Source organism: Pinus tabuliformis, chromosome 6, assembly GCF_031772625.1.
Source record: "Pinus tabuliformis cultivar Carrire ecotype Pingquan chromosome 6, CPIR1, whole genome shotgun sequence".
NCBI lineage: Eukaryota > Viridiplantae > Streptophyta > Pinopsida > Pinales > Pinaceae > Pinus > Pinus tabuliformis.
In genome coordinates, this window is record NC_142292.1 from 1,146,877,820 (window position 1) to 1,146,891,102 (window position 13,283).

Consider the following 13,283-nt stretch of genomic DNA (forward strand, 5'->3'; position numbering starts at 1 on the left):
ACTAATATGCAATGATTTGGTAGCTTAGGAGGTCCAGGTAAATGGAAAATAGGCTAAAAAGGTGTATAGGGAAGATGCAAGTTTGGGACTCAACATACCCCCACTATGAAGGTGTTGCATGTCCTCATGCAACCAAAATTTTGGTCCTCCCCCTTTAGTCCATGTGTTCTGAAGCCTCTGCTAGTACATCTAGTCCTCTTCTCTTCTTTCTTGGTGCTACCACCATTCTAGGCTTCCTTATCAAACATCTGAATTTGAGATTGATTAATTCCCTACTCAACTTCCAGCACTTTTTCTTTAATTTCTTGTTCTTTTTCTGCCACAGTCCCAGATGTAACATAGTATTATCATGAATGATTTTTTCCACTTTGCTTTGCTCCTTTAATGCTTCATTTTCTTGTTTAATGTGCCTGTTTAAAACCTCCAATTCAAACACTTCTTGTTTCAATGATTGGACTTGTGCTTCTTGTGTTATGTGAGGCAGAGTGAATGACGTGCTCGGGCCTGCAGCTGTCTTCTCTAAGGATTCGAGATAATCATACACCTCTTGCTAATTTGGATATATTTTGGGTGTTTTCCTTGGGTTGAACTCAAAGTCATGTTGAGGAGGAGGACAAATTTCTAATTCTAGCCGAGAAGGACTTACATCAACATCTGGAGGACTGGTTTCAATATTTGGCTGAGGATGAGGTGGGCTACGGCCAGCTGGAGGTTTCTCGGGTGTTTCCCCACCCAAGTCAATGAAGTGGGGTCCTTTTACTTGTGTTTTCCTCCACTTTCCTCTAAGCCTACTGCTTCTTCTTAAATACTATGGGCTAGTACTCTCTTCTTCCATGCTCTCTTTTCCTTTTTCTTTCTTCTTGGCTGTAGCAGCTTGTTTTCAAAGATGCACTAGTTTCTCAGACAACACTTGGTAGTCTTCCTCTACAGATGGTTCTGGTGATTGGTAGAAATATTATATGCTCCTTTTTCCTTTCAATTTCCTCTGTTTTCTAGCCTTAATTCTTTCCTCCTTCTCTTTTTGACCAACTTCTTTAGTTTTGCTAATAGGAGAGTCTTGAATTATTGCATTTTTTTCTTTCTCCTACTCCTTGGTGTTTTTGGTGTACTGCTTTCAGGTGCCTCAGATGGCTCTTGAAAGTAGTTTCTTACTAAAAACCGTTCCCAGGTATCTTTGTTTTTCTTCAATTGGTCTTCAATTAGAATCCTCACAAGCCCATGATGATATAAATGAGGTTCTATGTCTTCTATGTTCTTTTGGACTGTTGTGCACATCTTTTTCAAGCTCAGCAATAAGAAATAGGGCAGATTAAGGGTTTGGTTCTCTAAGAAGTTCATCAATAACTGAGTATGATACATGTACATTGCTCCAAAACGGCCTTCACAAGTAATGAACTTTTGAATGATTAACAGTAAGCTGGCCCACTCTTCTTTTAATGCATGAACATGAATTCCTTTTGTGAATACAGTAATGTCCATACCTGGGTTACGTAATATGACTCTCCATGCCTGCTCGTCCAAAATTTTGTTTTTAAACCAACGTTCACCTTCCTGGGGCAGGTCTGTAGCAGCTGCTATGGATGCTTCAGTGACCGTGAACTTAAGGTCTCCAATTTCCACCACCTGGCCGTTGAAAGACCTTGCAAAATCTTTTGTTATCTCCTTATTGTGGCCCTTAAATTTTTGAATGAAACGTAGCCATTTTGCCTTCTTCAGCAAGTCTTTTACTTGAGGGTATCCTTCTAAGAACTTAGGCCCTTCTGGTTCTGCCCTCAATAACCATCCCATCCTTTCCTCTGTTTGAAATTCAACTGCGTGTGAGGGTTTAGTAGAGGTAAGACGGCTAGGTTGCAGGGTTTATGGAGAAGAAAACAGTGGCTGAAAATGGAAGATGGAGAACAGGTAGCGGGAGTGTTCAGGAACTGTAAGTGGAAACAGAGGATAGGCAGCCGAGGTGAGTTCACGAAATGGAGTGGAGACGTATGTGAATGAGGTGGTAATGTAGCCGTGGCTTTAACAAAATGGCAGGGTAGTGAAGTGAAGTCGAAATTTTTGAACTGAACGGCTGCGTAGGAGATGTTACACGTTTATGAAATGGCTACGAAAAGTGCGGTGGAGAGGAGCCGTAATTAAATGGGTCACATATCATGATTACAAGTGGAGTGTGAAAGTGCAGTCAACTACGAGTTAAACCCGAAAATTAATCATGAGACCGTTTAGGGAATAAATGCATGGGCCATGGAGGAATGTCGTGGAATGGTACTGGAGCTATCGTGGTAATCATTGCATATAGTGGAGCTTTAAGGATTAATAAATATGCAAAATTGTGCCTTTGATTGCTATTTGAAAGAAATTTTTACTCATACCTTGGAATCTTTGCCATTTTTTGTCCATTAGCCCTTAATCAATTGCTCCTTATTGATGTCTTTAGATGCTCCATGTCTTCATAACATATGCTCAGTCATACCTGCATTTTAATGATTATTGAACTAACATCTTGACTGTTAATTTGAAAAATAGAGTGGTGGCTGCGGAAACTGATTCTGGCTGCGGAAACTGATTCCAGTTGCGAAAACTGACACAATAACCACTTGGCTGAATAAAGATAGTTAGATAATAACTAACTGAATGGAAATGGTCATGAAAGAGACTTTTATTGATGAAATGGATGAAATGGAGTGGAGTGAAATGAAAATGAAATGGAGCGGGATGGAAATGAAGTGAAGTGAAAATGGGAAAGAAAGAGAGATTTTTTTTTGCAAAATATAGTGTTACATATTCCTGATTTTCACTCTACATTTTCTGTATAAGACTGCCAATCAGTGATTGGTTTTCAGGCTTCTACATTTTTTTTTTTTAACAGAAAGGAACAAAGGCTAGGCTAGTGGAGAAGAAGGATTCTTCTTCACCAGCCTTATTGCAGAATTCTCTTGAAACATTTTGACAAATTCCTCTTTTGAGAGTGGCTTATGATAAATCTTTAATCTGTGGCCATTCACAATAAGAGGAGTTTGAAATTCATCAATGGTCTTGATTCTTACCGCTCCATTGCTAACGACTTTGTCAATCTCATATGGCCCAAGCCAATGGGTCTGAAATTTACCTTTGAAGTCTTTAAACTTGGAATCAAATAGTAATGCCCAATCTCCCTCTTGAAACATTTTCTCTTTGATGTATCTGTCATGCCACTTAGCTCTTTGATGTTGAACAAGATCAGTTCTTAGGATTGCTTCTTATATGATCTCATCCAGCTCATTCAACTGCTCCATTCTGTGCTTTTGGGCTTCTGATAGATCCATCCCCAATTGAAATGCCATCTTGAAAGTTTTGACTCGAAACTCAATGGGGAGCAGGACTTCTTTCCCATAAACAAGTTCATATGGAGAATGTCCTATTGCATTCCTCCATGTAGTTCTGTAGGCCCATAAGGCTTCAGGAAGCCTTTTTGCCCAATCTCTTCTGTGTAGATTAACAATTTTGGTGATGATGCTTTCAATAACTTTGTTTATAGACTCCACTTGGCCATTTGCTTGCGGATGGTAAGGAGTAGATTTTCTATGCTTGATTTTGTATTCTTCCATCAGCTTCTCCATCATATTGGATGTAAATTGACTTCCCTGATCTGTCACAATTTCTCTTGGGACACCAAAGCGAGTAAAAATATCCTCATAAAGAAAACTAACAACCGAATTTTCAGTAGTAGAAAGTAATGCTTTGGCTTCTACCCATTTAGTGACATAATCAGTGCATACCAATATATACTTCTTTTGTTTAGATGGTGGATTAATGGGTCAAATGAAATCTAAAGCCCATTTTTCAAAGGGTTCGATGAGTACCTGTGGTTGTAATGGCATTTCATTTGAAAGAGTCGGTTTCCCTACTCTTTGGCAGCTGTCACACCTTTTGACATATTCTTTTGTATCTTTGAATAGGGAAGACCAATGATATCCTAAAGAGAGGATTTTATATGCCGTCCTTTTGTCAGCAAAGTGTCCACCACATGGTTCATCATGACATGCTTTGAGGATGTCAGGCATTTCATCTTTCCTAACACATCTTCTGATCACACAATCTGGCCCTGTTTTAAACAATTCGTTAGAAATCCATGAATATTTTGAACTCTTCTGAATAATTCTTCTTCTTTCACTAGGAAATAGATGTGGAGGTATTTTCCCTGTAACCAAATAGTTAGCAATATCTGCATACCAAGGAGCCTTAGTAGTTACTGCAAATAAATATTCATCTGGAAACTTATCCTCTATAGGAGAATCTTCTTTAGTATTTTGGATCCTAGACAAGAAATCAGCTACTATATTTTGCTTCCCTAGTCTATCCAACACAATAATATTGAATCCCTGTAACAGTAAGAGCCATATTGTAACTATGCCATTAGTAACAGGTTTGTTCATTAGATATCTAGTCGCAGAATGATCAGTATGGACAAAAGTTTCATAGCCTGTTATATAATGTCTAAATTTATTGATTGCATGAACAACAACTAAGAACTCTTTTTCAGTCACAATATAGTTCAACTCAGTGGGAGTCAAATTTTTACTGGTATAGTAAATGGCATAAGGAACTAAATCCTTTTGACCCAACACAACTCCTAGAGCTATATCTGAAGCATCTGTAGAAATATGGAAAGGAAGTTTCCAATTTGGCCCTCTCAAGATGGGTGCTTTAGATATTATTGTTTTCAAAGTTTCAAACGCTGATTGACAATCAGGATCCCATTTGAATTCACAGTCTTTTGTAAGCAATTTGAAGAGTGGAGATGCTACTTTGGTGAAGTCTTATATAAATCTTCTATAGTACCTAGTAAATCCCAGAAAACTTCTAACATCTTTTTGACAATTTTGAATAGGCAACTTGGAGATGACTTCAACTTTTGATCTATCAACTTTAATCCCATCCCCTAAAATGTGATGTACCAAAACAGTACCTTCAGTAAACATCATAAAGCATTTTTCATGACTCAATAAAAGGTTTGTTTCTTTACATCTTATAAGGACTTTTTTGAAATTCTCTAATGCCTCTTCAAATGAATCACCATAAACTGTAAAATCATCCATATAGACCTCTACACAATCATTGATTAGATCAGAAAAGATTCCTAACACTGCCCTTTGAAATGTTGCGGGTGCATTACATAATCCAAAAGGAAGCACTCAGTAAGCAAAAGTTCCCCATGGATAGGTAAATGTGGTCTTATCTTGATCTTCAAGTGCTACCTGAATTTGATTATAGCCACTAAAACCATCCAAAAATGAAAAGTACTTTTTGCCTGCTAGAGTATCTAATACCTGATCGATAAAGGGTAAAGGAAAGTGATCCTTCAAAGTTGCTTTATTCAATTCCCTGTAATCAATACATACCCTCCATTTACCCTTCTTTTTAGGTACTATAACCAAAGGAGAAACCCATCGGCTATCTGAAATTGGATAAGTGAAGTTTACATTGAGTAGTTTTTGGAGCTCTTCTTTCACTATCTCCCTAAGGTTTGGATTCATCCTTCTCTGAGGTTGTCTGATTGGTCTACTGCTTTCCTCGATGTAGATGTGATAAATGCAAGTCTTAGGGTCAATACCTTTCATATCAGTATACTCCCATGCAAATGTAGTAGAATGTTTTTGCAAGATTTTGGTTAGCTCTCCCTGTTGTTATTTCCAAGTTTTTGTTGATATTCAATGTTTTACCTGGAAAGATCTCAATGGCGGAACTACCAAACTCTTCCATAGAGTAAAGAGACATTTGTCTAGATGATAGATACTCAATGTCAGAATCTAACCGAAATTGTGTGTGGTCATATTCTGAAGATGTTTCAAAGTTTTCTAATGTGTCCAGAATTTGACTATCTTCACTGATTTCAAAAATGGTAAAGATAGGTTGTATAGTGTCCTCATCATCGACCCATTCATTATCTTCTACTTTTGTAATTGCTTTTGCTGGAGGATACATATTGAATTTCTTTGTCGAATTACCATCAGAAATATACATATCCCTAGATCTACAACTAATAAAAGCATCAGCTGTGGCTAGCCAAGGTCTTCCTAAGATGAGTGGGTGCCCTCCTAGATTACTCTTGGGAGTTGAAATCATGAAATCTATTGGATATTCCCAAGAATCTAAGGAGACCGAAATGTCTTCTAATACACCATCTGGTTTGATAATTGATCGATCTGCAAGTTGCAGTACAGTAGGTGTAAAAAGAAGATTAGGAAGTTTTAGCTGTTCCATAGTCTGTCTACTCATAATGTTGATAGTAGCCCCTAAATCAATCAAGGTATTTGAAATTTCTACCCCATTGATATGTGTTTTGACAATTGGACTACCGGGATCTACATACTTCTGCATGGTAATTTTTCCCATCATGATATCTACAATTTTTCCTACCAGGTGGATTCTTCTTGTATCTCTGGTTTCCTTCCTGGTCTTTTGAGACTCAACTCCTTTATTGTTTTTGCCAGAATAGGAATCTCTCTAATGGCTTGTATCAAGGGAATCTTGATACAGACATTCTTTAATTCATCTAGAAAATCATAGTTAGGCAACAAGATTTGTTTTTCCACTCCTTTGTCAATTTGTAATCTTTCAGGAAAAGGAGGTGTGGATGAAGATGCAGGTTGCTCAACTATAGGAATTGTGGGGGTTGACTCTTTTTCTTTTTCTTTTTGAGTGCTTGGGTTTTGAAGAGATGCTTCAGAACCTTTATTGGCTTCAAGAGAATCTTCCTCAGAAATGCTTTGCTTTTGAGCATCTATAGAAGGCTTTTCTAAAACTCTACCAGATCTGAGTTGTACATCATTGAGAGGAACAATCATATAGGTAGGAAATTGTTGTCCTTCTACCATGTAAGCATTTTGAGGGTTTTTATTATTGGGATTTGGCAATGGCTGGGAAGGTAGTTGATTTGTCTTTTGTTGGAATGGAAGCAAGAGTTGGGAATTTGGATTTCTTTGAGAAGGTTGTTGTTGTTGTGGAAATGGCAATGAAAGTTTTGGATTTTGATTTGGAAGTTTTGAGTTTGTTGATTTTGAAAATGATATTGATAAAATTGAGCAAATCTCCCATAAGGATTTTGCATACCTTGTACCCATGATTGAAATGGATTTTGAGGTTGGGACCAAGGTTGTTGCCAAGGATTCCAATTTGGTGGGGGTTGAAAGTTCGTGGGGTTGTTAAACCCTTGATTTTGTTGCCCCTGCCAAGGTCTCCTTGAAACAAAATAGAGAGACTCAATTGAATTTGTGTCTTCTTGAAAGAGAGCTTTGAGCCCAGGAATTGAAGGACAATCCTTGGTCTCATGGATTTCTGAACAAATCATACATGTTTCTACAACTTTTGCATCCAAGGGGCATTCCCTTAGAGCATGTTTCTTCCTACATTTTGGACAAAAGATGGCCAAAGCTTCAGCTTCTGCTTTCTGCTTGTTTTGTATCTTAAGGGTGTCTAGTTGCTCAGTAAGGCTCCCTAAAATACCAGTTTTGAACTCATCAAGCATGTTTCCAATCTTAGCCCTACTTACTGATCCAGTTGTAGATTTGTTTTCTCTAATGAGAGAAGGATATCTAGGCCCTTTTCCAGTTTTAGATTTTCCCCTTGAGAGATGGACACATAGCTCTGCTATATCATGAAGTGGAAGTTGAGATATATCTCCTTTTCCCATCATGTTCAAAATATCTATCCATTCATATCTAATGGCTTTTAATAGAAGATCTTTCAAGGTTTCCTCATCTAGGTTATTCATTTTTGCTCTTTTCAGGTTGTATTGAAATCTTTCAAGTAAATCCTCCAAGTTTTCATCTTCTTTTTGCACCATTTTGAATACCTCATCCTTATGATTGGTGGGCATACAATAGTCCAGGTATCTATCCAAAAATGTTTGTTTCATATCATTCCAAGTCCTAATAGATTGAGTGACTAATCCCATGAACCATTTTAGAGCAGCTCCCTTCAATGTTGAAGGAAACAATTTGAGTTTTTGGGAGTATTCCATATAATCATAAGTTCGGCACACGACTTCAAACTCAAATAGAAATGTTTCAGGATCCTCACTTCGCAACCCATAAAAGTTTGGGAGGACAGATGGTGAGATGTTTTTCATTGTTGTTCGAGATTCCTCATCAACTATAGGAAATCCAAATGAGTTATCTCCATCCCTATTTCCCCCATTGTTACCTCTACCTCCTCCATTGTTTCCTCCTCCTCTACCTCTACCTCTACCTCCTCCAAATCCGTTTACTACTTCCTCTGTCATGATAGTTTCTTTAGAGATTTCAGAGTCCTCTGGTTTTTCTACTAATGGTGAACGAGGAGGAATTTCTCCCTCTTCTTCTTCAGGTGATTCTACTTCCTCGATTATAATGTGTTTTCCTGTAGAAGTAAAGAAAGGGTCTTTTCCTAACTCAGATTCCGTGGATAGTGTGGGAGAGTCTCCTGATTCAGCTGCCGCCCCTTGAATTCCAGGAATCCTAAGGTTAGGAGTGTGAGTTGGAGATGATGGAGGTGTATCTTGTCTATACCTTGAAGTAGATGGAGCTGTAAAAATCGAACTCTTGGCCCTAGCTATAAACCTTCCCCTAGAATCTCTTGCTCTATGCATGCCATTTTTTTTTTCTTCAAGTCGGGCTAATAATTCTCTTTCTGATCTTCCAAATCACTCTAGGTGCAAGAAGAGAGCATACTCAAGAAATTATTGAACCAATAACTCTCTTTTCTGATCCTCCAGGTCACACTAGGTGCAAGAGGAGAGCATATTTTGAGAAGTTATCAATTTTTACCTTCCTTGAAATTTTCTTGGTTTTTAAAGAAATTGGCTACCTAGTTTCACTTCCCCGGCAACGACGCGAAAATGTTTGGTCAATTTAGTGTGTCCTAAATTTCTATATTAATTATCAATCCGAGAGTCGTAAACTGCTGAAGTGAGGTGCACTATATATGCAAGATAACCGATTTTTTACTTCTTTGTCATTTTTGATTTTTGGTTTGTTTATGGGTTTATCTTTTGCTGATTCCCTAATGTGAGATGACAATTCTAAAAGTCAAGTATGGATATAAGTGTTCAAGGCAATGGTGATTTTTAAAATGATTTCCAAACTTCAAAGTTTTCAAAAAGGTTTTAAAACTTGCAATGATGAAATCAATTCCTAAGAGAAAATAAAGATGTACCTATATTCTAATTAAACGAAAGAGTGAGCTAGTGACTATGAAACCTCGTATCCTTGCTGCTGTATAAAAAGAAACTGAACTCAAAGAAATTCAAAAACTGCAACAAAAGTAAACTAATTATATTACATCAACTCATATTCTGACCCCTCACCATTCAACTCGCTCTGGCTATAGGAGATAATCATAAACAAATTGAGCTATCTGATATCTAATTTGCATAAAATGAAACTAAGATCAAACTACGCATTCATACTTCAATCCCTCACCGTTTGACTCGCTCTGGCTATAGGAGGTAACTGAAAATGACATGAGCAATTCAATAACTAACTTGCAGAAAAATAAACTAATATCAAACTACGCATTCATACTTCAATCCCTCACCATTTGACTCGTTCTGGCTATAGTAGGTAACTAAAAATGACATGAGTAATCTAATATCTATCTTGCAGAAAAGTAAATGAACAAAACTGAAAGAAATAAACAGTGCTAGAATTAGAACTAAGAAAATAAATCAGCAGAAGGACAAGATAATTCCATGTCATTAGTCATTAAAAAGCTATGTGAAAATGCTCGGGCTGCCTATTAGAACCTGAAATAAAGACACTGATCAGTTAACAGCATTAGAAAGCATAAAAAAACTATGGACAGCAATCAACATGAATACCATAAGCAGTGTAATATATACAAGCAAACAATTATGGCATCAGGAATGTAAAGGAATAAAGCATGAAACTATACAACAATTACAAAACCTTGGTGTGTACAGGGGCCCTCTGCACAACCTCGGCCAATCAGCAATCAACCACGAATTGAGCTTATAAACAGTGTCTTCTCATGTATTAAAATGCAGTCATAACATAAGGATAAAGTCACGGCACAGTGGGCTCGTAAACAGTCAAAATTACATTCAAAAAGCTAGCTAATATGCGTATGAGAATGCTTTATTTATAACAGAGGATGACACAACTACTTTCTAAAATCTGCGTTGATAAAAAAGACACGTGAATAACCACATCCTGAAATCTAGCATTATGGTAGGCGTGAAAATTGAATCCAAGGAGGGTGGCTGTTAGATTCGGTTCATGGAGTAGTCCACAGGTGTTAACACATCTCCTGAGATTTAGGAATTTTCCACGCAAGTCTTCACGTGGTGAAAAACAAAGTTCTGCCACCGTAAAACTCTTAGGTTGACCACCACTTGACTGTCTTTGACCACGGCCTTCTGTGAGGGATTCAGCTGAACCAAGAGGACATGGTCCATGTCCACATCATTTGCAACTTGCCCATGTGGCCGGATTTTCCTGTAGACACCTGTAACATAGACTTCAACAAAAAGGCTGCAGAAAGTTGAGCTGGCTGCGGAAAGTGACAAGATTCTGCACCTGACTGAGCAAAAATCTAGATCAAACAACAGTCACAAGACATAGTTAGGAAACCATTTTATATGCTCTTTTTAAACTAATATGAAATGATTTGACAGCTTAGGAGGTCCAGGTAAATGGAAAAAAGGCTAAAAGGGTGTATAGGGAAGATGCAAGTTTGGGACTCAACAGATATGGCTCAAGATTTGTTTGTTTAGAATTTTTATCCTTATTGACATGATTGTGGAAAGTTACAGGCAGTTATGGGTAGTGGTTTGGAAGCTAGGCAAAAAAGTGGCATAGATCTAGCAATCACATGCACTGAACTGAGGAATTTGGGTCATAACCACTGGAAACCAGGCTTATGTATGTCATTACAGCCTCCCACCTACATGCATGCAATTTTATGGGTGTGTTTGGTCATTTTCTCTTGTGAAAAAGAGTTCTAACTCAGGGATTGATCACGAGGGTGGTTTGCAAGCTCCTGAGTGGTCTGTAGTCCCTAAGGGATGCTTGTAATTTTTTTGTTAGTTGGCCCCACTTTCATAATTGGAACTTGGAGGTAAGGTCATATCATAGTGACACTCAACTCATGTTTACCCTGGAGAGCTTGTAGAAGTGGGTACATGTGAGAGGAGGCATTATAGGGTGGTATTAAAGCAAGATTGCAACACTGGACCTCAGGGTAGAGATGATTGTTATGCATGCATGTCAGTGGTTTATGATTTTATCATGTATGCATGTTAACTAGTTACAATTATGGATATCATAACCTTATTTATGTATGAGTTTATATGCTTGTGAAGATTATATCGTGCTAATCTAGTCTAATTTTTGTAGATGTGATAGCCTCCCCTGAACTTCAATGATGTATGCTTTTTATTATGTCTATATTTAGTTTATCTAACATGATATGTTTGTAGGAGATAAAATATCAGAGGTGAAGAGAAAAATGGTGGACTACAATTCACATGGATCCCCATATAGGCCTGAGGTGAATTCAATGGGATGGGATAGGTCAGTTGAGCAACAAGGAGGAGAGTACTCTCCTAATATAGTAGATACATTGAGAATTTTGAAGGAAAAAAAGTAAGTTAGATAATATCAGGTTGATTGAGGCACAGGAAAGGCTTGCTAGAGCTTGAGAAAAGCAAGTAGAGGTTAACAAAGTCATCCTTTAGAGCCTTATATATTTTTAGAAGTAGGGAAACCTAAGGATTAGTCATAGATAGGAGGAAAAGACTATGGGGCATATGATAATAGTACTCGATTAGGATACAGTTTGGATAGGGATGATACACTTAGAGGTGGAAGATATTTGGATACACCTAAAATACATCATTGTCATTACCATGAACATCCTTATAGGAGGAGTGAGAACTAATATTTTGTAGGAGATTTCAAGAAATCCAAGCCTCCTATTGTTGATGGGGATGTCAAGAAACCAAAATATTTAGAAGCATGGCTACTTGGGATGAACAAGTTCTTTGGATTGAATGATTATTCATAGAATATGAAATCTAAGATAGCGATCTCTAGTATCAAGGGAAAAGAAGATATATGGTGGGAAGATATGAAATGTGTCAGAGGCATTAGGATAGAGGAGTTGAGTTGGCATGAGTTTAAAAGACTCTTCATGAAGAAGTACTTGTGTGAGAGGTATTATGATAGAAATTCCAAGGAGTTCTATAAGTTGAAGATGGGTTCTATGATAGATGAAGAGTATATAACCATGTTTCTAGAGTTGTTGAGGTGTATGCCCTACCTCAAGGATGAGAAGAAAAAGGTCCAAAGATTCATCAGTGGATTTCCTTTAGAATTTAAAGATTAGATTGAGTATGATGAGCCCCAGTCATTGGAAGTTGAAGCATTGTTATGAGTAGTCAAAGTGCAAGTCTAGGCCTAAGAGGTATTGGAAAGCTAATGAGAATACTAAAGGAAAGTGGGCTAAGAAGTAAGGAAGACCTCAAGATGCAGGTGACAAGGAGAATGTAACACCTTATAAGAGGTTTAATATAGCTGAAAAAGGACATGGATTTCAGCCTAAGGAGTAAAATAAGGGTGATGGTTGGAAGCCTTTGAGGTGTTGGACTTGTGGTGGAGATCATCAAAAGAGTGAGTGGCCATCGCATTAGGGTGGCAGGCCTTAGATTTATAGTTTTCAAGAGGCGCAAATAGTTGGGGATGTTGGGAAGAGTATTCCTCGGATTTATGCAGTAGTGGATAATAGACATGATGATCATCATGCATCCATTATCGAGATGGAAGGTACCCTTTGTGATCAAGTTCTTTCCATTTTGATTTACCTTGGATCTATTTTTAGTTATATCAGTCCTGACATGGTGGATAAATGTTGCTTCAATAAAGAAGTGCTTGCAAAATCATAGTTGGTGCATTTGGCTACATGGACTAGGAGAAGATTTCATCATTGGGTGAGATTTTGCGTATTTGAGCTGAATGGTATGCCTACATCAACACGTCTAAATGTGCTTACTTTGGTTTCATATAGTATGATTTTGGGCATGGATTGGTTGTTCATTCACAAGACTAAAGTGGAATGCTATGATAAGGCTATTGAGTTCTTGGATGATGATGGAGAAAGGAAAATTTTGCAGGGAAATAAGGAGCCTACATCAGTGAGAATGGTTACAACTATGCAGGCAAAGCACATTTACAGGAAAGGATGTGTATTGTTTGCAATTCACATTTATAGTGACAAAGGGAAGGATGTTGAGGATGATGAGGTCCTAAAGA

The 13,283-nt window shown here is 37.7% G+C and overlaps 1 pseudogene; it reads left to right on the plus strand.

Annotated features, from left to right (window-relative positions):
- The window catches only part of LOC149262901 (trafficking protein particle complex II-specific subunit 130 homolog), a 75,528-nt pseudogene that overhangs the window by 46,623 nt on the left and 15,622 nt on the right, over positions 1-13,283 (plus strand).